We start from the raw sequence: 27,444 nt of genomic DNA, 5'->3' as shown, positions 1-27,444 counted from the left end.
AAAAAAAAGCTATAGTGCATACACAAAGTATTTGTATGTACTACTAGTGATAGTTATAAGCTGCTTTGCACACATTTTGCTATTTTCCACACATGCGCTGGGTCGATGATGAGACAATAGCATCAAGTCTGCCCGGCAACAGTCACCCACCACGATTGCCATCAAAGTTTTATGGCGTCTTTCACTCACTAACTTGATTTTTAATAAGCTGTCCATCAATGCTAATGAGGTGGTGAAGTAACCGGTGATGCATTTAGTTATTTTTCATGACCTTCTATGCAGTAATTCACTCCCCCGCCGTCAATCTGCCGTGTCAAGCGTGCAAGGACGCCAGCGCTGCAGTAAATATTGTTTAAAGACTCAACGCTGTCTCCTGTAAACACCCATTACATTACTTCATAGCAGTGTTGTAAACATCTTTCGAATATCTTCTAAGGCTGGATTCAGACTGCATGGTCCAAGTGACACAATTCTGATTTGTGGCCCAATATGGCTGTGCGTCATGGCAGTGTAAATAGGGGAAAAAAAGCATGGAATCAGATATCTTCAGATCGGAATCAGGCCTCTTCCAAATTTGGATTTAAAAATAAATAAATCATAATGAAAAAAAATGTAAATAAAAAGTGAGTTCTGCAAAACACCCACTATAATCTTAAATAAATATGGTATCTATGCTACAATAGAGGTGTGGCAATCATTAAATAAGCAAAAAATAATTGCAGAGGGCCACAGTGGAATAATGCCGAGGTTACCCTCATTTAAATCAATCGCCATTGATTAAGCCGAAGCCCAGCCCAACCAAATGCTATGTAACATCTAATACAGGGTGTCCCACAAGAAAATTACAAAATTTGAATATCTGATGTATTTGATTGTCTGTCTTCAGAATTTAACATTGCATATTTAAATACCGTATTTTCCCGACCATAAGGCGCACTTAAAAGTCTTAAATTTTCTTCAAAATGGACGGGGCGCCGTATGTGTGCACCGAGTTCCAAAATCTGTAAATGTGTGACTTTGATGAGCGCTCCGCTTGACTGACTGGGAGCATTTCCTGCCGACACGCTGCTTATATAGAGGAAAGGCGGACGTGGCCGAGGACAGCATGCGGACGTAAAGGGGGAAGGGTGCGTGTGACAGAGGATGCTAAAGGCACGCCCCCAGTAGGTATATAGCGCCGGGGTGTGAATTGTGCAAAACAACATCGGTTTGGCTAAGGACTCCCGAAAATGGCACCTACGAAGAGACACGCTTACGGAGCACATTTAAAACTTCAAGGTATCAGTTACTTGGGCTAACGTGTCTGCTTGCACTCTTGTTCGAGCTTTCGCAAAAGCCGGCATCATTTCAAACACAACTACTGTATTACTGGAGCTCAGTTGGGGAAATTCTCTGGTTCTTCTTCTTCTTCTTTTTGATCTTAATTACGCTGCAGTTCTTTCTGTAGACCTCAGCGCTGCCCGGCACTACCGCAAATTCAGACTTGCCTGTAAACTGTAAAACCCATGAAAAAAAAAAATAATAATAATAATTAGAATTGCTTACAAATCTGCGATATAGCAGGGGTGCAGATGATGAACCACGATATAGTGGGGGTTGACTGCACGTGGAATTTGGGCATCTGCATGCAGGTTGTTCTGTTGGTTTGTTCCTTGAGTGTAAACGCACCCTTATCGGATATGTATCACTTGAAATGTACTTGGAAATAAATATGTATATAGGCATTAAATCAGAATTCTGGACTGGAAATGTGAATCCATCCGAAGAGGCCTTTTGTTCTCTTATTTGGGACTGTCGAGCTCTGGCACCAAGGCCGTAAAGCGCTCCTGTTATTACCTCTGACGCCTTTTCGCCAAAGGTCTAATCGTGGCCTCCGTTCATGTCACAAACAATGGAGGACTGTATGAAAGGGAAGACAACAGCACACCTAAAATAGATGTGTTTAATTATACCGCGTAATTCAATTTAGATTAATAATTAATGCTTCCTTTCTCCGACTAAATATCTATAATTAATCAACAAGTCCTAGCAAGAGAGCTGGCTAATTGGTTTGAAAACAGCAACCTGAATGCTTAATTTGTGACATCGCTAATTGCGGGCGTAATCAAAGCGCCGCCCTGTGGGATTTGACGAAGAGATTGTTAAATGGAGGTTAGCGTGATCCTTTCACAGCGTCGTCGTGACGGCTCCATTTAGGGAGCGGACGAGTACGGCCCGTGACACGGAGCGTAAATGGCAACAGCCGCGCCGAATTAGCGCGTCTTGATGGTAAACGCCGGTGATTTCATCAGCCGAGGCGTTTCCCCCTACTTGAGGCCAAACGGGAAATCGGTGACTACGGTCTACACGCACACTGGTTTGAAATGTTAGCATTTAAGTGGCTCAGCCTGTGACGTTGCTGTTAAACCCCACCCATATCTTCTTGATGCGAGCTTTACTTGAGTCACGATCGTTGTATGGAAATCAGTTGATGGAAAATGCGTATACAACGGAGATATGAACGGTGCATAAGAAAAACTGAAATTTCTGACTTTCGGCCAGGAAATGTGCGTTGCAATGCTACTTGGAGTTGTTGCACAAATTAAGTCATGAACATTTTGTAGTTGAGGCCCAATCATTGCTAGACTTTGCTGCAAATGGAATTTGTTCGATACAAACTGTTTAGAAAAGGGATGACTATTTAAAAAGTACGTTTTAAAACACCTTTGAAAGGATTCTCAGTGCCTATTCTCACAGCCGTATCTCGATTAGACTAGACTATCGTATAACAAAGTGTGCTGACTTTAAGCTGTTTGTCACCCCAGGTTGAACTTTACTGTAAAAATGACACTAACGAAAGAAGAATTAAACTAATACATAGAACTTTTTCCAACCAAAATCCGCAAGCTAAATGCTAACATATATGTGAATTGTCTAGACGGGCTAACATAACTTAGCAGTGATTTTACAGTAATTATAACCCGACAACTGGTTCTTTAACATACGCCGCAGCAACTCATAAAAACGGAGCATACAACAAAACTTACAGCCATATTTTCTCTCTGCTCTGTGGGAACGATCATTACTGGAGTTTAATTTGGGACCTTCTCTGCCTCTTCTTCGTCTTAACTACACTGCATCTCTCCCAGTAGACCTCAGTGCTGGGCTTGTTGTGGTACCACACTGAAAGTGTGCTGGTCTAAATTCCGACTTGGAAAGTATTAAAAAATATATATATTTTAACTTGCACAAGTTGTTGTATGTCTGAAATGTTCCTTAGGTGAATGTTGGTTGAAATTCTTAAAAATCTGCGGTATAGAATTGTCGAAGAATAAACAGTGATATAACGCGGGAACACTGTGACCCCGTTGTCCTTCCCATCACCATCTTCACTTGAAGTCTTTGAGTCCTTTACCTTCCTGCCGTCCATCATTTCTGCCTTTGAGCAGTCCTGGAGCGTTACATGAGGGTTAAGGAGTTAATTTCTATAATTGATTCTAAGTGTCGTATGACAGCTCCTTAGTCGCCGGCGTATAAGCAGCAGCCACCAGTGATTGATCGGCATGATCGATGGCCCAGTCGGGTGCATCCAGAGGGCGTCGCCGAGGGAGCGGGTTCACGCCGGGTGCTAATGACAAAAAGGACGTAAGCCGCTCTGCCGCCGACGCCATTAGCCGCCGTCCTTAATGCTTACTCGGCTAACGCCGCGTCATTATTTTTACCTTTGGACTCTAACTTTAGAAGGTGGAATTGGCACACGGGCAAGGGAACTGTGACAATTCGGAATGTGTCCAAAAGTTTCGTATGACTTTTAAGAATAAAGACGATTAGTCCTTGGGATGTGAAGAAACTCACCTCCCGGGCGCAAGCAAGTCACTGCACATTTGTAGTTTTAGCGCACACATATTTTGACAGACAAGTCAAGAGGTGTCAAGGAAGCATCTCGACTCAGAGACCAGCTTTGTATGTCATGGAGGAGCCAAGTTTAGTCCGGGTTGTTAGTGAAGGTTTTGGAGAGTCTTTGCTGCATGTACCCATGCACTTCCGTTGGATTTTTTGTTTTTGTTTGTAGTGATATGAAAGTGTTTTGGGATCAAAGTTTGTGGTATATTTATGGTTTAAATTACAGTGGTACCTTGACTTACGAATTCAATTTGACCAAGATTGTAACTGAATTTACTCCTTTATCAAATACATTTTCTCCATTATGAATTTAAATGCCATTTACCTGTTAAGATACTTGTTTTTGTTTTTACCAAATAAAATTAACACTGTATTGTATAAAAACATAATAAAAGAACACAACAGTATAGAACATAAAACATAAACTGATTTCATAAAATGTAATGTACGTTCGGACAAGCCGAAAGTCACAACAACTGTAGGGTTTAATGTGGGCCTTTTAAGGGGTGTGGCTTATTGAGTGACATAAGGAGTTGAAGTCTGGTGGGCCCAACGTGGCCGGTTAGTGTGCGTGGCAAAACATAATAAAACAGATCAACTGGTTTTAATCAAGTGTAATTAGTGTGCATTGGGACAAACTGAAAGTTTGCGGGTTATGTTTGCTATGCTTTTTTTATTTCAACTTCTTTACTGTACAACAGTTGACTTAGACGGGGATTGGATTCTTTTACAGTGGGATGTCACATGGTCATTAATTCCCGCCATCCCATCCCCGCCACCTATTTGAGCGATTTCCCCCGTCACTGCCACCTTGGGCGGGGATCAGATTAGCCGCTCGCCAACTTGGCAGGCCCGGGCGACGGGGCATCGGCGACGCGTGTCCGCTCTGATATTTCCCTTCTATCTCCCGCCGGCCGATAATGCGAAGCGCGCCTAATGAAGCTATTGTGCGGCTGTCCGAAGCCATTGTCTTCCTGCCGCGACTTCCCCTTTCTTTCCCGGGCGACACATGCTCCCCTTGGTGATGAGCGCACCTGTAATGGCCACGTCGCTCCTCGTCTGTCCTCCCCGTTTTATCCGCCCGCTCAGCCGCCGCCTTATCGTTCTTCTCAATTCCGGACAGTTTTCCGCTATCTACATAGGCAATTTATTTTTGTTGTTTTCTTCCTTCCTCCGACGTGCTGTTTGGCTTTATCTTCATAGCGGAGATTGTTACAGTTTAGAGAGCTGACGGGAGATGAGCTAAATCAAACCAGTGCATTTGGAGGGAGCACTTAATAGGGCAATTTCTTGTCGGGCAAACTTCAAAATAGCTGTCGCTGGGACAAAAGTCCTTGATTTTCTCCAAAGCTCTGCAACATTGGCCAAATCTCCGCAAACTTTTGAATTGGGGCCATTTTCCAGTCTTGCCAGGCATTAATAGTCATGCCGGGTGGGAATTGACGGCCCCCAATCAGTCACATGATGAATGGCTGAGTTTGCGACTCGACCCGATCTTTGTGGTAAGTGAAAATCTGACAGCGACCATATGGAAAGTTTATTTTAAAACTGACATAAAACAAAAAGGAGTTAAACATTTTAGTATATCTAAAAACAAAATGTTCCGCTAAACTAGGGATGTCCCGATCCAACAAAAAGTTGCTACTTTTAACACACACACAGAGCAGCAACACATAAGGAGAATACAACAATACTCACAGGCGTAGAGTATATTCTCTCTGCTCTGTGTGTCTGTGGGGGGGGAAGAGCTATTAATGGAGATTAGCGGATAAGCTTCTCTGCTTCTTCTTCTTCCCGCTATTTACATTTTGCTTCTCCAGTACAGGTCAGTGTTGCCCGGCATGTTGTGGGACAATGTGGTACTACACTGAAAGCACCGCTCTAAATTCGGAACTTTCCTTTAAAAACGTGTTCTTTATAATGTGACAAAACTGCTATTTAAATAAATAAAGTATTTTAATTGACTTGATTTATGCGGAAACATAAGTACTGTTAGCTTTTTGTTGTCTGTCAGATAAAAATAAGAACTTCGATAAACAGTCACATCAGTGTAGGCTCTACCTTGTTGTTGCTGTTTTAATTGCATTTCTTTTTTTCCCTTTGTTTTAAATGTTTATAAGCAGTTTTTTCTCTCTCTTTGTTTTAAATGCTTTTAATCATGTAAAGCACATTGAGTTACCTTGTGTATGAAATGCGCTATATAAATACATTTCCTTTGCTATCTTGGCAGCTTGAGAGGAAATGACTCCACTGTATCCTTTTTTTTTTTTTGCGCCTATTTAAAAATTGCTGTTTCTACTTCACGTAATACGGTAGGGAATATTGAAACCTTACCGCTCGTAAAAAGCTGCTGCTCAGCTACCAGTCATTCATTGACTAAAACAATACTGTTAACAAGCATGATCGTTCCTTCCACTCAAAAGGACAAGTTTTCTTGGATCCAGAAAATGTATGCGAACATGACTTTAACATTTTAACATTGGAATAAAACAATCATACCACATCACGTGTGTGATCTAAGGCGCCGGTGTTTTACTGCTTATATTGAAAATGGCAAAGGAAACGAAAACGTGAATCCGTGTCTGACGCGCTCGTCACGGCTCGAACCCACGCCGATTTTTAAATGTCACATTCTACCGGAGATCTTACACTTTATTTGCGCTTGGAAATACACTAAATGGAAGCCTGTGTGTGTGTGTTTGTGTGACTGCCTTCTTTCATTTCCAATTTCACTGTGCAAACAGTATGCTTCCAGAGGAATATCACTTTCCTTGGATTTGAGCGCAAATTTCCCCTTTCATGCCAAGATTTCCCCAGCAAGCGAGAGTGACGTGCTCGCAGACGGCGCACAACGAGCGCACTTCCCCCCCCGTTCTCAGGAGCCTTTGATGTGCTGAGACGGGCTGACTCGCGTCATGGCCTCTCCCGCCAAATTAGCAATGGCACATGCGTAATAACACACATTCTTAAACGATTGCCACTTGTTTGTTTACCACAGGGATGGTCAAACCGGCAGTGTAATTTAATAATTACAAATTTATGTTTTGGTGTAATTTTCAGGTGTGGTGGTTACGGTGGTGGTGGTGGCACTTTCAAGATGCCAAAACGGGTTTGTGTGGCTTAACATTTTGGGTAAAAACTACTTTGCCACAACACATACTGGTTCCATTATTATCACGTCATGGTAGAGCAATCAAAACAACAAATACTCACTGTTGGTTGGAAACCTAGTTTGTCCAAAAATAATTTCATATCTTTTCAGAAATCGATACTATTGGTCTACACACACGTCATCTGTTATTTTTATGCATTATTAACCAATTTAAAGTGTTGAAAAGTCGCTTGAATGCTCAACTTGTCTGAGAAGCTTTGTAAAACTCCGCCTCTTCCCTCACACTGTGAGAGGCGTGTGGCATTATGTCGTCTAAAGATTGAATGTGCTTTTTGTTTTGTTTTTGGGGACTAATGAGTGAAAATAGTTAGATTACATTGTATATACATTTGCGTAAGCTTGTTTTGTTAAACATTGCCATTGATAGGCATATCCATTTTAACGGGGAGGGCTGGCAGTGAATGAGTATAAAGATAATAACACTGTACTTTTATACTTGTTGTTTTCCAGTCCAAAATGTACATCTTGAAATTTTTTTGTTGACTAAAACAGCTTTCTGTTAAGTAAGATTAAAAACTCGCAAAATTTAGAGACGTGCGTTTTTCATCGGACAACAATTCACATTTTTGAAAACGACACAAAACCATAAGTGCAAAACAAGCATTTGTGGTGTGTTCTATTTGTCAGGTGTGCCTTCCAGTGATGAAGCCACGAGAGAAGCCTTGCACTATCGGGGAACAGCTGTCCGGCTCTAATCTTTTTATGAGCGATATGCTGTTTTTAATGAAAGCCCCTCGCAGCACTCGGCAATCAGTTCGCCATATCACGGCTTATATTTCATCCCGCTATTGTGATGTCATCACCGGACGCAGGCATCATACATAATTCCCCGCGCGTTATGACAAACTGCGGCCCCCGGGGGTCGGCGCTATATATGAATCGCCTTTTGGGCTCGTCATCAAGTCTGCCGCCATTTGTGGCTGGAATAATTGCCCGGCGGCATGTTGTAGGATTCGCTGGCATCAAATAACATATGGCACGCGGGCACCACATCGGCATAAACAGTGAGGAGGATCTGATAGTATTTCACACGGGTAATTTCAGCAATAGGTTTGAGTAGAATAACAAAGCTAATCCGGGGGGGGGGGGGGCTCACTTTTGTTAGTTTTATTATTCAGCCCATGTTTTGTCCTTACAGCCCTTCCACATTTCTCAACAGATAAAATCGTGCTTGTATTTGTCACATTCAAAATAATTTCCCAAATGTCACATTTTGCACAAGAAAAAAATCCCATTCAAGTGAATGATACCAGCAAAAAAAGTTTATTATCAAGTTACTCAAATAGTGGGATTGCATAAAATAGAGTTCTGTGGTAATCGTTTGTATTTTTTGTTATCCTGCTAACAAAAATGAACGAAAGGCAAACGTAGGTAGAAGTTTCATTCGAACAGAACGCAAGAACTGATATACAGTGGGTACGGAAAGTTTTCAGACCCCTATAAATTTTCACTTTTCACTCCAATTTTTTTATATTGCAGCCATTTGTTAAAATCATTACATTAATTTTTTTCCTCAATGTACACACAGCATCCCCCATATTTACAATTTAAAAAAGCGTAATTGTTTAAATTTTTGCTGATTTCTTAAAAAAGAAAAACTGAAATATCACACAGCCATAAGTATTCAGACCCTTTGCTGTGACACTCATATATTTAACTTGGGTGCTGTCCATTTCTTCTGATCATCCTTGAGATGATTCTACACCTTCATTGGAGTCCAGCTGTGTTTGATTATACTGATTGGAGTTGATTAGGAAAGCCACACCCCTGTCTATATAAGACCTTACAGCTCACAGTGCATGTCAGAGCAAATGAAAATCATGAGGTCAAAGGAACTGCCTGAAGAGCTCAGAGACAGAATTGTGGCAAGGCGCAGATCTGGCCAAGGTTACAAAAAGATTTCTGCTGCACTTAAGGTTGTGTGTGTGTACATTTAATGTGGAAAAAAAATGAACTTAAATGATTTAAGCAAATGGCTGCAATATAGAAAAGAGTGGAAAATTTAAGGAGGTCTGAATACTTTCCGTACCCACTGTATACTGGTTCATTTAAATTCACCTAAATCTTTAGATTTTAAGATTATTTTATTGCTTAATTTCCTTTGTGATCTCATGAAGGCCTAGTTAGCAAGCTAGTGTCAACGTCTGCCTTCTTTGGTATATTTTCTGCCTTCTGTGATGAAGCCTGACTCTGTGCTAATGTATTTTTGCATTTTTCAAACCTGCTTCGCTCGTGTTCATTTCCAGGATGAATTGAACAGGAATATTTCCAAGCTTACTTTAGAACATTTTGGCTCTCTACTGTTACGCCTCCGCCATATTTTGATTCCAAAGGCATCCGCCAGTATTTTTTATTTTTTTGCCCTTTCGTATCATTTGGATACTTTTGATTTCCCATTTAAGCAGTTATGTTATTTGCATAGGAAGCTAACTGCGGTGATTAATTCCATTGGACGGTTCCAGGATGATTGCGTCCAGATATGGATGGGCTGTCGTTCTTGGAGATGCTTGTGTGCTCATCTCGCACAAAAAAAAAAAAAAAAAAAGTCTTTTGTTCCCCTCAGGAGACTCTCAAATTGTCAACGCCAAGCAACAACTTCGTTCCCAAGGGAGGAGCCTAAATACCCTGGGAATCAGGCATCATTTAGCCCGCCAGAGCCTTTCTCTCTGCCTGGCAATCAGTTCTTACCTTTTATGTTCCTCGTATGCGCTCCTTCCACCCTCAACAGTACAGTCGTTCAAACTTGTTCGCGTCTCTTTGAGTTGACATCTGATCTCATTCGAGCTTTTCTGACCCGCCTCTTTTAGGTGTTTTTGTCTTTTATATTCCCATATGCACTCCATCCTTATCTTGTTCAGTGTTTCTCAGACCCACTGTAACCTCACAAGTCCACCTCGGTTCTGAAACACTTTTTGCTTTTAAATGGTCCTGTATAAACTCCTTCTTGCACTCCTTCTGCGCTTCAACTTGGTTCATCCTTAAGTTTTAATCAGAAGTTTTCTTTCTTCAACCCACTCTAGTCCAGCACCTTTTTAGAGAGGTTCTGTCTTGTATCTTTCTGTGTTGCGCTCCCTGCTCCATCAACCTCATAATCTTGTTCGGTCCTCTTTGATTTCAGGTTGAATCTCATTCATTCTCATTCCAACCACTCTATAATCACACCAGTTTAGTATCAAATTGCAAAGGGTTTCATTTTATCTATGTTCCTCTATGCAATTCATCTTCTCAACTGTACAATCTTGTTTGCTTCTCTTTGAGTTCAGATTCTTATTCAGTCTTTATCTGATTTCCTCTAACAACGCCAGTTCAGGGTCTGTTTTTAAGGGTTTTTGGCTTTAATTTTTGTGTATGGACTCTATCCTCTCTCAACTGTACAAGCTTTTCGCTCCTTTGTCAGATTGAATCCGATTTGTTCTTTCTCCGATCACTCGACCCTCATCAGTCCAGCACCTGAGAGGTTTTGCCTTTTATGTTACTGTATGCACTCCATCCTCAACTGTATTATCCTGTTGGATTCTCCATGATTTCATAGAAAATCATTCATTTCCTCAATCTCAGATTGAATCTGGTTCAGTCTTTCTCATACCAGTTTGACCTCGCCAGTCCAGTCGTTTATTAGAGAGTTTCTGCCTTTAATCTTCCTGTATCCACTCCTTCCTCTCGCAACGGTACAGCCATTCGATCGTTGGCTTTGATGTGACGCCCTTCACTGTCATCCAAAACGTACGCGGTGTATCCAACCTTGCCTCACGTTAGTTTGGAAGAAAGTGCTGGTGTAATACTTTTCCCCCCGAACGCGTCGCATTACAAGAGTGAGCGAGCGCCACCGCTGCCATCGGAATGCGATGACTCAATCCTTTGACAAGGCTGGCAGCGTGCCGAAAGAGGACACCGGCTGATGAGAAGCTGCCACTGCTCGTTAATTCATCGGTGGGCCGGGCTGCGTTTCCGCCGTGACGAACGACGCGCAACTCAAAGGCTGAGGGCTGGATTGGCGTCGCATTAGTTGACGTTCTCTGGAAAAAAACAGATGACACATTGATGAAGCCAATCTTTCGTCTTGATGCTAAACTTTCATTTAGCAATCGTGGTAAAAAAAATAAATAATTTCTTTGCTGGTGATGCGTTGGTCCATAAATGTCAGCATTCATTCTGCGGGACACTGTACCAAAAGGGTTATTTCAGGTGGGTGATGGTGTGGCGGTTTCTATAGTAACCATTGCAACACAAGCAGCATGTTCCCATAACAAAAGCCTTCTAATCACTACCAGTCTATGATTTATCCACAATGCAATGTGTTTTCATTTTCAGGTACTGTATATGAAGATGTCTTATTTTAATATTGACTCCTCTTTACTGAGCAGCCACTTTCAGTTTCAATTTCCAATTCTCTGGTCATCATTGCCAGCACATCACAAAAAATGAAGGCAAACATCTTGACCGGCCTGAGTCTTGCCAGCACTCGTGTCAAGGTTGATTGCTGTATATGTATTTCTACTGAATTGTTCCAGTTCTAATTTTGCGTTCTATAGTTATCATTATCGCCGTAATCAAGACAAGGTAGATACTGTCCTGACCGACCTGAGTCTGGGTGGCGCTCGCCCGAGGACGATGGCTGAGTTTTTATTTCTGTTGGCCCGTTCAAGTTATATATTTTGGGTCTTTGGTCAACAACCCCACAAAGAAGGCAATTGTCTTCACTGGCCTGAGTTTAGGTGGTGCTTGACCCGAACGTGAAGGATCTTCATACTTCTGACGACTGTTCTTATTTGTGTTCTATGGTCCTAATCACCACAACGTCGTGAAAAAAAAAGTGATTGTCATAATTCACCGACCGGAATCTAGCCAGGGCTTGAGCCAAGATCTATGGCTTGATTCCTATTTTTGCCGGTTCCAATTCCGGATTCTATTGTCATAATCACCACCATCCCAAAATAAAATGGAGATCATCTGGAATGACTTCAGTCCAGGTGGTGCTCGAGACAAGAGCGATGCCTCGATTCGTATTGCTGCCAACCCATTCTAGTTCTAACTTCCGCTTCTATGGTAATCTATGGTAATCTTCGCCACCACCGTCATTAAAAACCAGTGATCGTCTCAACGAGCCTAGGCAACACTCAAACCGACGCCAAGGGATGCCTTCGTACATCTTCGGGCCGGTTTGTTCTTTCTTCAGATCCTATTGTTATTACCATCACATCTCAGAAAACCAGCAATAGTCTTGACTGACCTCACTCTAGGAGGCGCTCGAGCCAAGAGCAATGGCTGGCTTCACATTATTGCTGGCCCATTCCAATTCTAATTTCCAGTTCTATGGTTATCTACACATTGAATGCTTTTATACATGCATTGCCATCATCTTATTTTAATGTTCAATATCATTTTTAAAATAAACATTCAACAAATAAGAACAGAAATAACAAAGGAGAAGGAAAAACAATAATACATTGTGTTCACTGTACGTTAGATCCAAGGTCGCAGCATGGACACGAGAGCGTCCTCGGTCGCTTATCTCAGCCAAATCCTTGCATCGGAGGCGACAGAGAGAAAATGGCTGTATCCTATGTATGTACAGTGAGACACACACAGATACACACTCATCTCCTGGCGACGAGATAGAGATAACCCCACAAAGCACACACACACACACACATACACACACATCATAAGTAGTTCACTTTATCAGCAGCAAAGGAGAGCTGGCAAGCCATCTCTTCGCCATTGTTAATCGCTCTCTCTCATCGTCATCCGTCTTTTTTTCCTCCTCCCTTTCCTCGCTCACTCTTTTCTTTGAAGCCTGCAATTTAATAACCTCAAGTGCTGTCAGAGGAGGCGTTGAAAAATGGCTTCTATAAAACATAACGGCCTTAATCAGAGTGTGCCAAGGATTCTCCCCGCCGCCGCTGATTTACCCCCCAACACGCACACCCTCTCCCCCACGATGATCCCCGCCTCTAATGAATTAATGTTGAAATATGCAGGGCCTCAGTAGTTATTAGATGCGCACAGCCAGGTGTGATTTAAGATGGCGGCCTTTTATAAGCAGCTGGATGGAGCAGGTCGGGCTCGACCCGACACCATCGTCTTGACCGACCCGAGTCTAGGCGATGCTCGAGCCGAGGGAGGGTCATTACCGGCCCGTTGTGGTCTTGCTGCTTGTTTTCCGGTACACTCCAGATGCGATTTAAGCAGCAAGGTGGAGCTCGTCAGGCCTAGCAGGACAGCGATGGTCTTGACTGACCTGAGCCAAGTGTGATTCGCACGTCTGCCGGCCCATTTCTGTCTTTTCGATTCTTTTGGAGTCTAGGCGGGTCACGAGCCACGTGTGATGACTTGTCTGCTGGCCTATTGTTACCTTTCAGATTTTGGGGGGTGCATTCAAGAGAGTATTTAACGTGGTGGCCTTTCAGAAGTGGCAAGATAACACAGGTTGGACCCGGCCAGACAGTGAAAACTGGATTGATCTGGGTGATGGCTTGGATCGTAGGTATGCTGGCCCACTGTCATATACACACACACATATATATATATATATATATATATATAAAATTTGCGTCCACTTGAGACATGACATTTAAGTTGGCGGCCTTTAAAAAGTGGTCGGCCCTAACCGGACAGCATTCATCCTGACGTACCAGAGTTTTGGTGGTGCGCGACCCGAATATGATTGCATGATTCATATTTCTCTGTCATTTTCTGTGAGTTTCTGGGTACGCTGTAAACTTCATTCAAGTTGGTGGTCTATTGCAAGCGGCAAGATGGAGTGTGTTAGGCCCAGCTGGACAGCGCTTATCTTGACTGAGAAGAGGCTAGGCAGACCTTGAGCTGAGGGTAACATTCTCAGTTCTTATGTGTGCTGACCCATTGTCATATTTAAAATTTTTACAGGCACATTCCAGACTTCCTTCTTGCTGAACTGCAATCGTCTCTTGACCTGAGTCTTGGCAAGCCCTCAAGCCAATCTTGATGGCTTGGTTGGTATTTTTGCTGGCTCATTGTCATCTTTTTGGGTATGCTCAATCATAATGATTGATTTGAGTCTAGGTAGCGTGAGAGCTAATTGTGATGGCTTAGGTTGACTTCCAACCTGTTTGTCGTCCTTCTACTTGTTTTAGGTTGCGCTCTAACATTAGTTTAGGATGTTAACCGATTGTAAGTGGCAAGGTGAAATGTGTTGGGCCCGGCCGGACAGCAATTGTGTTGAGTGACTTGTGTCTAGGCAGTGCTCAAGCCTACGATAATGGCTTGGTTCTTTTGTCTACTGGCTCATTGTTCTTCTTACAAGCGGCAAGATGGAGCGGGTTGGGCCTGGCCTGAAACGATCATCTTGACTGTATTGATTCTAGGTGGTGCTACAGCCGAGGGTGATTGCTTACTAAGTATTTCTATGTTGTTTTCTTTCTGATTGTTTTTGGCCATGCTCATGCATCAAGTGGAAACGTGGGCTGATAAGTTGAGATTTGTCCTATATCCGCCCCCTCTATGCAGCCCGGTTTGTGATGGGCGTTCATCATCACGCACTCCTGCCACGCCCTTTGGCCTGCAGTAGCATGGCCTCAACCCATGTATGTACAGTGTGACAAGCTTGAGTGTGACTGCAGTGTTGCATTATGATTAAAATGATGACTTCAACAAGGAGCATCTTTCTTCCAGCTATCAGCAGATTTTAAGATAGTTTCTAGTGGCTTTTATTTATTTTGAGACACCTTTTTATTAATACGTGTACGGAGGTAGCAGTAGGTCGTTTCTAGTTGCTTTTATTTATTTTGAGACATCTTTTTATTAATATGTGTACGGAGGTAGTTTTCATGCATTCCTTCATTCATTTTCTGTACCGCTTCTCCTCACTAGGGTCGCGGCCATGCTGGAGCCTATTCCAGCTATCTTCAGGCGAGAGGCGGGGTACACTCTGAACTGGTTGCCAGCCAATCGCGTGTAGTATTTTTAAACATGAACATGTCCTGTCAGGGTTAGTACCGCTACCCAATATGTACTTCCTGTTGGAATTCACTTGCAGCCTGATTAGGCAGCAAACTAGTCAGGCCTGAAACAATACTGTAGGTGTTGACCATCAATAGCTTTAAGCATAAGCATTGTCTGTTCTGGAGAGAACTACTTAAAAAAGTGCATCCTCTTTGACTTTTGGACAGTGGTCTAATTTCACCTGAATAAATATGCATTTGCCATCCCTATCATAGCTTTAAACATTGGCATTGCCTGTTGTGGTTAGAACTGCTACTAAAGATATACTTCCTTTAGACCATTTGACTTCTTTTGCAACACTTTTAGACAGTGAAATGCACATAGTATTGTATTTCTACAATGCATTATGCTTTCAGACGTAGCAACTGCGTGACATCACGATTTTTTTGTATTTACAAACTTTTAACGATCAAACATGGTCAAATAAATTCAAATGTCCATAAGCAATAATAGTGTAATATGTCGGCAATAAGGGACGGAAACAGGCAGTTTAACTTGCCAAACAAAATGGAGAAAATCTGTGAAGCTTGAGCATAAACATCAAACATTTTTCAGACATTTTGTTAAAGAGATGCATCAAAGTGTTCCTGTAACTTCCACCCAACATTTTTTGACAATGTTTCATTACTGTCGGGCGGCTCTGTAATCCATTTCCTTTGAGACGCCCCTGTGAAATCGTGATCACACAATTTAGTGGAGCTCTCGTCGCGCCGGCTATGATGGCAGCCGAAATTAATTAATAAATAAACACCGCATTTCTGCTTTTCATTAGCAGGTGGTAAAAATAGCTCTCATTATCACAGGTAAATTAACACTTTCATTTTTGTGTCAGAAAATTAATTGTATCCCTTAACAGCTATTCCCAGGAGGATGTTAAAGAAGAGAATGGGGAACGTAAAAAGAAGAAAAAAAACAACATTACAGACCACCAGGAGTGCTAATTGATGCTTTCAAAGCCTTGCGTCAGCGTTGGCATCTTTCTGCGCTGGTGTACGAGTGTCCCACAGTGACGGGCTGCAGGTAGAACTCCCCCATTACAAAATGTGCAGATGTCAAGTGTTGATCTAGACGCCCTCTTCATCTTCGCTTAACCATAAGGGCTGACCGCGGAAGGAACGGCGCAGTCTTTTTTAGCGAGACGGCTGTGTGATGTGTGGCATTTCTCCCCGCTTTGTCGCCTGTCGGGTATGAATGTCGACTTCAAAAAAACACGACAAGTATGAGTCAACAAGCGAGGCGAGAGAGACAACAGAGTTCACGGGAACAAAGACGATCTGTATCGCAGTGGAAGATTTGATTATACCCATTAATCTGTCCAGCTGTTGTGTCGAGCACTAGCAAATTCGGAAATTTTAAGTGTTAAAGCATTTTTTCAATCACTAACATTAGGGGTGGATTAATGGAAAAAAAATAACAATGGATTTTCATTTTTTTGATTGTCACCCACTGCACAAAATTGCCTCCCTTAAATAGACGCCTCCTTCAAGCACTAGGCTGCTAACGGTAATAGTTTCTGGATGCTGTTGTTCACGCACGGGCTTGAACTGCTAAACCGTTTTGAACTTGGATGCTAATCAAAACAGCAGCACCTAGGTCCATAAATAATAATTCAGATGAATTTAAGTGCTTACCTCATGTTGCAAGCAAGTTCCCGTCTGTGACGGCTTCTGCAGCGATAATTACCGGTAGTGTTCCTGTTCCAGTAGAGTGACTGACTCCACAATGTTGTGGTTTCCGTGTTAGATAAATAAACATCCTCAAGCTGAAGACTTCCTTTGGCCTTCAGAAAAAAGGGTGGCAAGTGTTATTTCAGTTTGTATTTACTATTGTTCACACATGGAGACTAAAGAGTTAACTTCTGTGAACCTGTTTTAACTCTAAAACTCTTTAACCAAAGCAGCAGCACTTGCCCAGGCACATTAGCAGTCTTCCAAATGACTCTGTGTAAGTATTGCCAACTTTTAATGTCGGACCGCTTTCTATGTAGATAAGACTGGCTGACACTTTGAAGTAATGGGAAAAGTGGATCAATTGTAGCCTCTAACACATGTGAAATGGGTTGCCTACCAAAACAGCAGCACCTACAGAGGCGCTCAAAGCATTTATCGTGTCGTAAACGACGTTAAGGCGGCATCTTTAACGGCGTCTGTGTCTTTAACGGTGGTGATTAGAGTTTCATTAGCCTCTGATGTGGCCGCTTCAATGTACTGTACAAAATGTTAACATAAAGGTAGGTAAAGTTTGGCTTTTTACCTATATTAATTATGCAGCACATACCGAGGCAGGCAAACTGTCTTTCAAACAAATGAGTATGTAAGTATGAGTATTACCAACGTGTAATATCTGCAGCCCCCAGTGCACATAACATTGACTCTCAAAACAACACAAAAACAATATCTCAAATAAATCAAAGCTGTGAGTTTTAAATATAATGTCCAAAGTCTTTCTAAATACAGCAGACTGCCTGAGGCATTTAACATAATGGTGACAGTCAGTAAATGTTAGCTTTTTTTGTATAAATGTCAAACAATGGAATTTTATAGGTAATGATACAAAAAAAGAAATCAGTCATCAATTTGTTTGTTTCATACAAATGACACTTTTCCAGTTCCAGATTCTACTAATTTCGCATGACAACAAGCCTCCACATCGGAGAGAATATTTGCCTGCTTTGCCGTGACACGGATGACACGCCAAGTTAATGTATCACTCCGTGCCCGTTGCCAACCCACTGATGAATACCACAGCATTAGCTGGGCCATTAGCACGTTGAAGCCGCCTGTAATGCCCGAGTGCTAGTGACACCTCTGGGTCCCCGCTCCACTTAAACGCCGCGTCAAACTGACGGGCCTGACACTCCAGGTGACGGCAATGCCACTGCGGCCGTGAGCGGAGACCTCCACGATAAGAGCGGTTTTGTCGGGCTGCCGTCGCCTGGAATGTGATCAGGCAGATTGTTGTCAAAGTATGGCGCGTACGTCCATGCATTCTAGCGCGGATCCGGGAAGTTTTCCACGGCCAACTTTTCTGTGGAATGTTTTGTGTTTTCTCTTAACCAAATAAAGAATAACTACAGGATTTCTAAAAAAATAGGTTAGCATTATTTATATTGTTATGTAAGTAAATGTATTCTTTGAGTGGTGTATGCTCCACAATATTATGTGCATCCATGTTCATACGCAACTTTTTTTGCTCCGCCCAGTCTGTGGACTGACCACTCCTTCCAAAATGCCATTTTGTCATCACAACCAATCACTTGTCAGGGTTTTTCCAGGTCAAATAGAGATAGCGTTGGTATCATTCTGATAATTGACACAGAAGCGTACACAGTGGCGGTCCTGGACGGAATGGCCCCCTTTAGCAACGCCCCTTGTCCCCCCAATTAATTAAGAAAAAAGTGGCAATTCAGAAATTACATTTCTTCCTTTGTTAACCTTTAACTCGAATATCCTAATATTACGACTTTATCAGAGAATAATGCAACTTTATTCTCGTAAGATTTTGACTTCTTAGCCCGACAAAATATTGCTTTCGTAAAGTTACCTTTTTTTTCCCCTCTCTGTTATCGTCCCTTTACTACTCTTTTCTTGAAAATGGGAAACTTTTTAATTCCCATGGCATTTTACCTTTACCTGTAAATGGTTTCTTGGTCCCAAAAAGATTTGAGACCCCCTGCCGTACTGTGCCATACTGAACTGAACTGGACTACTTCAGGGAAGTCACTTTCCACATACCAGTAGTGGGATTATAGCAGACGCCATGAAGTGCTTCTTACCCTCAACTCGATGTACTTCCTACTCCCAGGTAATGGCAAATGTGGCCATTTGATGAGCTAAGTTTGGCCACAGAGCCCTAATGGCCGCATTAAAAGAGGAGAGCAGCGGAATGATGGCCGCACATCCGTCATTTTAATCACCCGTTTCATTATTCAGTGGACGGCCGCCACCTGCTCATACATGAAGGCTGTCAATGGCGATGAGACGTCTTCAAGTCCAGTTTGAGCTCAGGCCTCATTTTTATTTTTTTCTTCCTTTTCTTTTTTTTTTTTTTCGGAAGAGGAAATTAATTGCATCCCCGTTGGTCCGATTTATCTTTGGAGATGAGATCATTATTTTGTCTTGTTCAAGTTGCGTCATTATGATGAAAATCCCAAGAAGGAATTTTCATGAGAGGTTGAAGGGTGCGGCCATTTTACGATCTGTTATGTTTCATTGCAGTCCTAGTCGAAGCAGAGGGAGAAGGTACGGGACAAGGAGCTCGCGCTGATACGAAATAGCTTGCCACCTAAATGGGTTGCTGTAGAAACCAAAAGTGGCAATAAATGACCATTTCCAACTGAACATATAATGCTTGTACTGCATATAGCAATAGACACATAAAATAAGGTGGGGGTTATTCTAGTCAAAACTGGGTTTCAATTATTCTTTCTTTGATACAAACCTTAAAATTCGGAACAATCAAACATCGTTTTAGCCCTCCCCTACTTCTGTTGTAGTTCAATATCCGGTTGAAGCATGGAGAAGGTACAGGACCAGTCGCAAGTGCTAATATGATACACGCGCACACACGATAAGAGAGAATAAGCTGTCAGCAGCCCGTGTTTGTGCGTCCTCTACATTCTTCACTTTAGCACAGAGGGAACAATGCGTCTCGTGTGGCAGGTGGCCATAGTTCATAATGTGCTGATGCTGACCGAGTGTCACTTTGATCCATGGCGTCGGCGGAGCGAGGGGGGGACGCTGCTGCCGTCGCCGCCGCGAGCCATGCATGCTAAAGCGAGCGCTCCTGCGGGGGAAGCCGGCAGACGCGATACAGATGAGGGCCGCCGCGGCGGGTCTGATGGCGGGTAAGGAAGGCGGCGGTGGCGGCGGCGGGGATGGGATGGGAGGTTTTAGAAGAGGAGAGCAGATGTTGCGCTTATTTGTCTGCAAGGACCTTAAGCTGTGGAGACTATCTCCTGGTTATGTTTTTAGGTGTGCCTCGTTATAGTTGTGGAAATGAACATATAGCAACATGTACTCAAGCAGTGTTTGTATTCCAAATCCTGTGTTGGGACTACTAGGGATTGATGAAACCTAAGAGGTTTTGTCAGTTAATCTTCAATAGATCGAAATGAGTTTTTGATAGAGCCAGATTCCTTTTGGTTTTGAGAAAGACCAGACAAGTATGTAATCATTCCACGGAAAAACGAACGCTATCGTCGACCCGTATGGGGGGGGGAAAGAAAAGGTTCCTGTACATTTTAAATGATGGACAATTGGAATCACATGAAAAAAACAAGATCCCTGTTTGTTTTTGAATGACTCGTGTCACAGTTTGACAAAAGTTGCAGGTAGTTGGCAAGATGCATATTCCTTGTCTGTGGTTCTACAGGACTTTCAACTGGTGTTTTTAAAACCAGGCAACACAAAAATAGTTTACATTTTAATTAAATGAGGATGGCACTTCAAACCACGTGAAGCAGCACGACTCCTGCTGATTTTGATCCTGTTGAATGATACCTGACCAGGAAGTCTTTTGTTCCTTGTCAGCAGTATACTGGACCAAAAGCCTTCAACCACTGTTCTTCAGTGCCCAGTCAAAAACAAGAATCTTGTACATTTTAAATGAAGATCGGCCCAAGCTCTTGAAACCACATAAAAAAAATCAAGAAAGATTTTGAGTAAAAAAAAAAACCACATTTATCAAATTTGGCAAGAAGACAGTCTTCTGTTCTGTTTCAGTGCTCTACTGGACCAACAGCCTTCGACCACTGTTATTCAAACACCTATCAAAAAAATAGTAATATATATATATATATATATATATATATATATATATATATATATATATATTTACAAATTTGATATAAAAATGGCCACAAGCTAATGAAACCACATTTAAAAAGCAAGAATCCTACTCATTTGGAATAATACCTGCCTATGTGGCCAGAAGACTCTTGGACCACCGGCCTTCAAACCCGATTTCGATTTGAACAATACCTGATGCAATTACTTTCAAGTCTTGTAAGAGCAGTCAGTGTACTCTTGTGCGTGGTGTGTGATGCCGCCGCATCTGAAATCAAGTTGGCATGGATGTGTACATCGTTGTTTACGCACGCACACACCTCGAGGCAGGTTGTGCAGTTGACGGTGAGCGTGATCAAAGCGCAGCTTCACACACACGTATGCACACGTACACACACACGTCCTATTTCCATATTCAACAAACTGTCACGTACACAAGCACGCTCCTTTGCGTTTGTTTGTTTGAAAGGCGCACGCATTGTGACACGGTGACAACATATTCATGTCACCTAAACAATGCATGTGATAGAACAGCATGTCGGCTGCTGTGAGAGGATGTTCGCTCAGTGAAGTTAACAGCGTTTAAAGGCGGCAAAACGCCGTCGTTTGTCAGCGAGACGTCGCTCCGCATCATTGTTCGTATTGGAGGAAGACGCGCAAAACGTGACGTCGGACGAGCGCGGAAACATCAGGGGAATGTTCCGGGAGTGCCGGCGGTCCGCAATACCACACTTTACCTCTTCCTCCTCCTCGATTTATTGCACGGGGAAGAAGAAAAAGCACCCCCAGCGCCAGGCGATCTGTCATCTCAACATTATCGGCCAAACACAGCGCCTTCCATACGGCGCTACAAGGGCTGGGCCAAATTGCTATTTTTATGGGACATGATAAAGGAAATGCTTCCTTATGTTTGCTTTTTTTTTTTTTTTGTATCCACCCCCCACCACCAACCACCCCACACAACTTCCCCTGATGTTGGTGCCGTGATTCACTATGCTTGAAGGCATTTGGCAACTCTGTGACGCTCGCTGAGGGAGGGCGCCAAGTGGACAAATATATGTATTTTGTGTTAAACGATGCATATCAAGTAGACGTTTCGGGAAATGTATTTATTTATATCCACTGTTTATGAACTGAGATAAATACATTTCCTGATGCTGTTTCAAATAATTTAAGCATATCACTATCCGTGATGTCTGCTCGCTAGAAGCTGAGCTTCGCTGTTGGTGAAAAAGGCAATTCATGTTGAAAGAAAAATAGAAATTACAATTCCAAGACGGCCTTTGCACAACGTGGTACTTGGGCCTGAATCATAATAGGAGTAATAATATAGGGGGGAGAAAATTAAAGACGTTTGACTGCGACAAATAGCAAGAAATTATAAATCTACCAATAGCACTGAATACTTCCCTAGCAGAGGTAACTCATCATTTTAGCTCTCGAAGCGCTAGTGATCAAGTTGTACACGGTACAAACTAAACAAGAGCAAAAAAAAACACAAAATGAAATGCAAATAGCCAACGCTATTACCAAGGGCCGTCTGCAAAGCTGGTGTTGACTTCATCTGTCTGTTTTTTTATTCGCCCTCCTCTTCCTTCTCTTTCTGTTCTTCTTGTCATTCCCGCTCCTTCAATCTTTCCCTCGGCGTGCCTGACAGGCAAACTGACAGGCCCTCAAACCCTTGGCAAGAAAGCAAGCGCTAATGAAGTCATTGCCGGACTGTAATTTCCTTGAGAAGTTGAAGAAAAAAAAAAAAAAAAAAAAAAACACACGCGAAAAGGTTACCGAGACCTTTTCTGTGTCAGAATTACCATGTGTCATGAATATTAATGCGCTTAATGAAGACAACCTTTGCTTCATCAAGAATGTTCCGGTAGCAGGTGCCAAGCTGATAAACTTCCTCCCTGATGGCTGTTTGATTTCATTTTATTTTAACTTTCATTTTTATGTCAGATCATCAGAGTCGGTGATTAAAATCTTGTCTGATGTCTTGAATATGCTTAATTTTCTACAGTTTTACATGTCCTTGGCTTTATATTTCAGACCTGCTGACTGCTGCGGTCAACCGAACCCGGAAGAATTCTACATTCTTTTTCTTTTATGAGTAGAAACTTTTCACATGGTCCTGTTAATCTTTAGTCAGATCAGATCTTTTATCGAAAAATGTGGAAAAAGCACAATACGGTTTGCATTTCACTCAGAGAGACCGAAAAAATTGCTGCATCAGAGCCATAAAAAAGATCCTGGATCCACCCTTGCCTTTAACGCCAAGGTGGGATATTGCTGTGCCAATTTCACTCTTGAGATGTTGTGATTTCGCCCTTTCTTTTTACGTAAAAACCCACCGTGCGCTCTTTCACATGGCCTCCTGCAATCTGATAATTGGCAAAGACGCAATAGCCGCTTTCACACAGAGATGCCACAAAATCACTGCGTCAGAGCCCTAACACAAGATCCAACATGTTCTCCTTTGTCTTTAATGCTTTTTAACACAGAGATCACTTAAAATACGTAAAAGAAGATCCGGCTTGGTTCGGGTCCACCTTTGCCTTTCGTGCAAAACCCTGAGAGGCAGGATATGGCTGTTAGCGCTTTTACACAGACACATGGCATCCTCCTGTGATCAGATAATCGGTCAAGATTATGGCTGTAACGGTACAGTGTTGAAATGGCAAACCACATAACTGCGAGCTTGTGCCAGTACTACCAAACGTAACATGTCATCGTCATTCTATGATAATTATTGATTTATTGTTGTTATTATTATTATTTTTACGGGAGCCTAAATTTAAGATGACTTATTCAGACCGGAGTGAACAAACTGTGGCTAAAACAGGTGCGTCTTTCGGTCAAGACGGAAAATTGCCGGGTCAACTTCGACCCCTCCTTCCGTGTCACTTCCCTTTATACAGACCAGCTGAACTTAAAAACATGTCAAAATCTCCGCTTTTCCAGGCTTTGTGAAAATAAAGTTGCATAAGTGTCATCTGTGAAGCTTTTGATGTTTCTGCATGTTGGCTCAGCTGTCCCTGCGCTCCTCCTCGTTTGTCCTCTTCCTCCACTCGCTGCCTGTTATTCCTCTTGCGTAATAGAGATGCTGAAACATTGACAGAACTCATTTACTGCAAGATTATTACATCCCCACACATGCTCGCACTGGAGGCACGCTCAAAGAATGCAATTTGAGGAGCCTTTCCAATTGTTCTTTTGTTTGTATGCAGCCTTCCCTGATGCTGGGTCCTTGTGAGAGTGAGCATCTGCTTCCTAAAATGGGATGGCTTCTCTTATTAGGCTGCCAAATCACACTAAATCAGGGAATCCCAAATTGTGGTGCGAGCACCCCATTGGGTGTGTGACTGCGTTCCGAGGGATGCGCAACTTGCAAAGTGTAATAGCAGTCTGGTATAATAATTACTCATTTAGATTTTTTTTACATCTATCTATCTCTGTCAGGATGTTTAAACATGCGTGTTGGGAAAGGGTAAAAAATATTCTATTGATCATCAGATTCTGGAAAAAGCTCTATTTCGAAAATCAGCTGCCTGCGCCTCTGCACATGTCAAGGCGCTCATCTCGGTCGTGACAGTCTGTGGAGTGCTTCATTGAATAGGGGGCAATTCATGAATATATGTCAGATAAACTTAGCTTAGCAAATAAGCCAATGAAGCCTTCAAAACTACAAAAAAAATAAAACGCTTATTACCTTGTTTCCATTTGCAACATCCTATCTTTATGAAGCAAAGATTTCTGCAATGACGGAAACAAAATTACTGGGTAGACTGGACAAAAGTACCACACTTCAGGTGTCATTGCCGCCCATTACCCCAAGTTGGGACATGCTCGTTGAAGAGAAATAGGCACACTCTCATGAATTACAACTATATTTAGCATAATGGTCATTTCTATGTTCAATTTTATTTTATTTTGTTTCTATGCTGGTCTGTCAAAATATCGCTTTACTGTACGTGTAATCCGTCCGCACTGCAGAAAAGGTCGGGGGCCTCTGACCTAGATCACACTCGTAGCCAAGCGAAGGGGTGCGCAAGTGCTGCCCCAGGGATGCGTGAGATCAAGCATAATGCGGTCTATATACGGCTTGGGAGAAGCGGCTGCACTATGTCTGTCTAGATGTTGAAAGGGGGTGCGAGGCTTTAAATGTTTTGGGAAATTCCCTCCAGGGGGGGTGCGAAATAAAGTTTTAATGGCTATCGGGTCAAATAATTCAAAATTTTCACGGTGTGTATGTGTGTGTGAGTGAAGTGGGGGTTCGCCAGCTCTGTGGGAATGCTGAAAATGGAGTGTATAGCTTTAGAAGTTTTGGGAAAGACCATCTAGATAACACTTGTAGCCATTGTATGGGTGTCCAGGGGGTGTGTGATATGCAATTTTCACCCCAACCCCACCCCCCATAGGGTGTATGTGAGTGAAGGAGGGGGGTGCGCCAACTCTGTCGGGATGTTGAGATGGGTTGTGGGCCTTCAAATATTTTGGTAAAGCAGCAGAGTCCAGCCAAAGAACCACCTGAGGATCTTGTTTTATCTGTCATGCCTGCTGCATTGTGCGGAAGTTGGTCCATCCTCTTGAGACAAAGGACCACACACACACACACGTAGACGAGAGCTGTGAGGTGCGCTGTCATGCACCTCTCATTAATTCCGAGCTGTCAGCGCTCTCCCCCCTACCGTATCGGCCCCCGGAAAGGTGACAGCTTTCCGATGACTGACAAAGGCTCTTTAGGTGATACCGAGGATCCCGCCGCAGCAAACGCCGGCTTGTGTAAAGTGCCCCTCAAATGTCAATTTTGCCGCCGGGAGACGCGCACGCCCACGGAAAAAAAAAGGAACTTAAAAAAAATATATACAAAAATGAGGACCGCTCTCAAGTCGTCAAGCATGTGTGACATCCCGAGGCAGCGTGTGTCACTGCGGCATCAGCTCTTAAAGCTTTTAACATCCGAGAGAGGTGGCGTTGTTTGACAGTGCTATTGGTGGATGCTATTGTTGCGTGTCATTTTTTTTTTTTTTCTCCACACTCCCCAAGTGCTTTGGATTCACTTGTTTTTTTTTTTGTTGTTTTTTTTTTTACTAAAAGATGTGTAAAACAGAGGCAAACTTTCCCTCTATGTCCGTTCAGCTGTCAAGGTGACAGCGAGCCATTTTTCAGTGTCAGGTGGTGCCAGTCGGGGCTGGGTCAGGTAGAAAGAAAATATCGTATTGTGTTGTTTGGCTCGTATTGACATCTCTCGGGTGTCCGTGATGATTTTGTTACCTGAGCTGCTGAGGATTTCTACTCTTGGAAAAACTCCGCTTCAACTGAATGACAAGCTCTAACCATATAAAAAAAAACACCATGCTCCAGGAGCTTGTTTGAACTTGAATTTTGTTCCAATTAATTCTCCCTATAAGAAACGGCAATAACAGAATGAACCATTGCAGGGATTGAATTAAACTTTAGTCATCAAGGAAGTCGTGTTTTATGGTAATGATTCATTATTGGCCCCTGTACAAGCGGACAGTAATACTGAAAAAGGACCCCGCTGGGGTCCCTGCGGCCGGTGCACTTTGGTTGGGCTTGGCTGGTGTACAGTATGTTGCCCTTTCCAGTCTTATTCTATTTTCTAGTAATTGCATCCCTTCCTCACAGTGTGTAGCACTACCTTCTTAGTCCACATAATTTAGGTTGAAACTGACTCCTATGTAACGTTTTTATATTTTTCTGTTCTGTCGTTTTTCCTCTCTCGGTCTTCTCTCAAACCTTGTTCTGTCCGACTGCCTTTTCCAATCAATATCTGTCACAATATGAATAACCACAGAGTGACAATATCAAACAGATATTTATAGAGCCTCCATTCAGCATCATCGAGCAGACAGACAGGACGGGATCAGGGGGTGGGGGGGTGGAAGAGAAATGAGAAAATTATCAGCAAAATTTCATGTTTTGCCTTGTGCCCATGTTGGCATCCTGGTACAAATAAAGCCTGAATTGGTTCGTTTTTGTCATCATCCTGCTAACTAACCCAATACCTACAGTACGTACTGTTGAAAAGGGACCATTATCACCCAAATTTCATGGGTTCTTCATTGGCACACATGCCACCCCGGTAAAAAGATTTTTTTGAAATATGTGTTATAGTTTTGCTGTATGCCCATTGACTGACTGATATTAAAGACCACCCAAAATGATTAAATCTCTGTTTTTCCCAGTACTCCTGCTAACTGCATTGTTTCAGTGTTGGCAAAATTCTGTTCCATAGCTCGTTAACAAAACAAACTCAAACCTCCATTGAAAAGGGATCCATTTAAAAAAAAAAAAAAAAAAAAAAATCATGGGTCCTTCCTTGGCCAACCAAATACAAACATTTGGAAATCTGTGTTAAGTTTTCAATACTCATGCTTATTAACTGTCAAAAAGGGACCACCTTCACCCAAAGGTCATGGGTTCTTCTTTGGACACAAATCTCCAATTTCGTTTTATAGTTTTACTGTAGTCCTCATAGCTAGTTCACTAACTAGCAAACTAACCTTAAAGGGACAACCTTCTCTCAAAATGTGTGAGTTCTTCCTTGGCCCATGAGCCACACCGCTACAAAAAATGTTGACTTCGTAATCCCAATCGCCAGCT

The 27,444-nt window shown here is 42.5% G+C and overlaps 1 protein-coding gene across 2 annotated transcripts in view; it reads left to right on the top strand.

Annotated features, from left to right (window-relative positions):
* The window catches only part of LOC133471111 (teashirt homolog 1-like), a 158,640-nt gene that overhangs the window by 61,195 nt on the left and 70,001 nt on the right, over positions 1-27,444 (top strand). The gene's annotated exons all lie outside the window — the stretch shown is intronic.

This window comes from Phyllopteryx taeniolatus, chromosome 21 (assembly GCF_024500385.1).
Source record: "Phyllopteryx taeniolatus isolate TA_2022b chromosome 21, UOR_Ptae_1.2, whole genome shotgun sequence".
NCBI lineage: Eukaryota > Metazoa > Chordata > Actinopteri > Syngnathiformes > Syngnathidae > Phyllopteryx > Phyllopteryx taeniolatus.
Note: the sequence above shows the minus strand (reverse complement) of the source record. Positions and strands in the feature narration are given on the sequence as shown.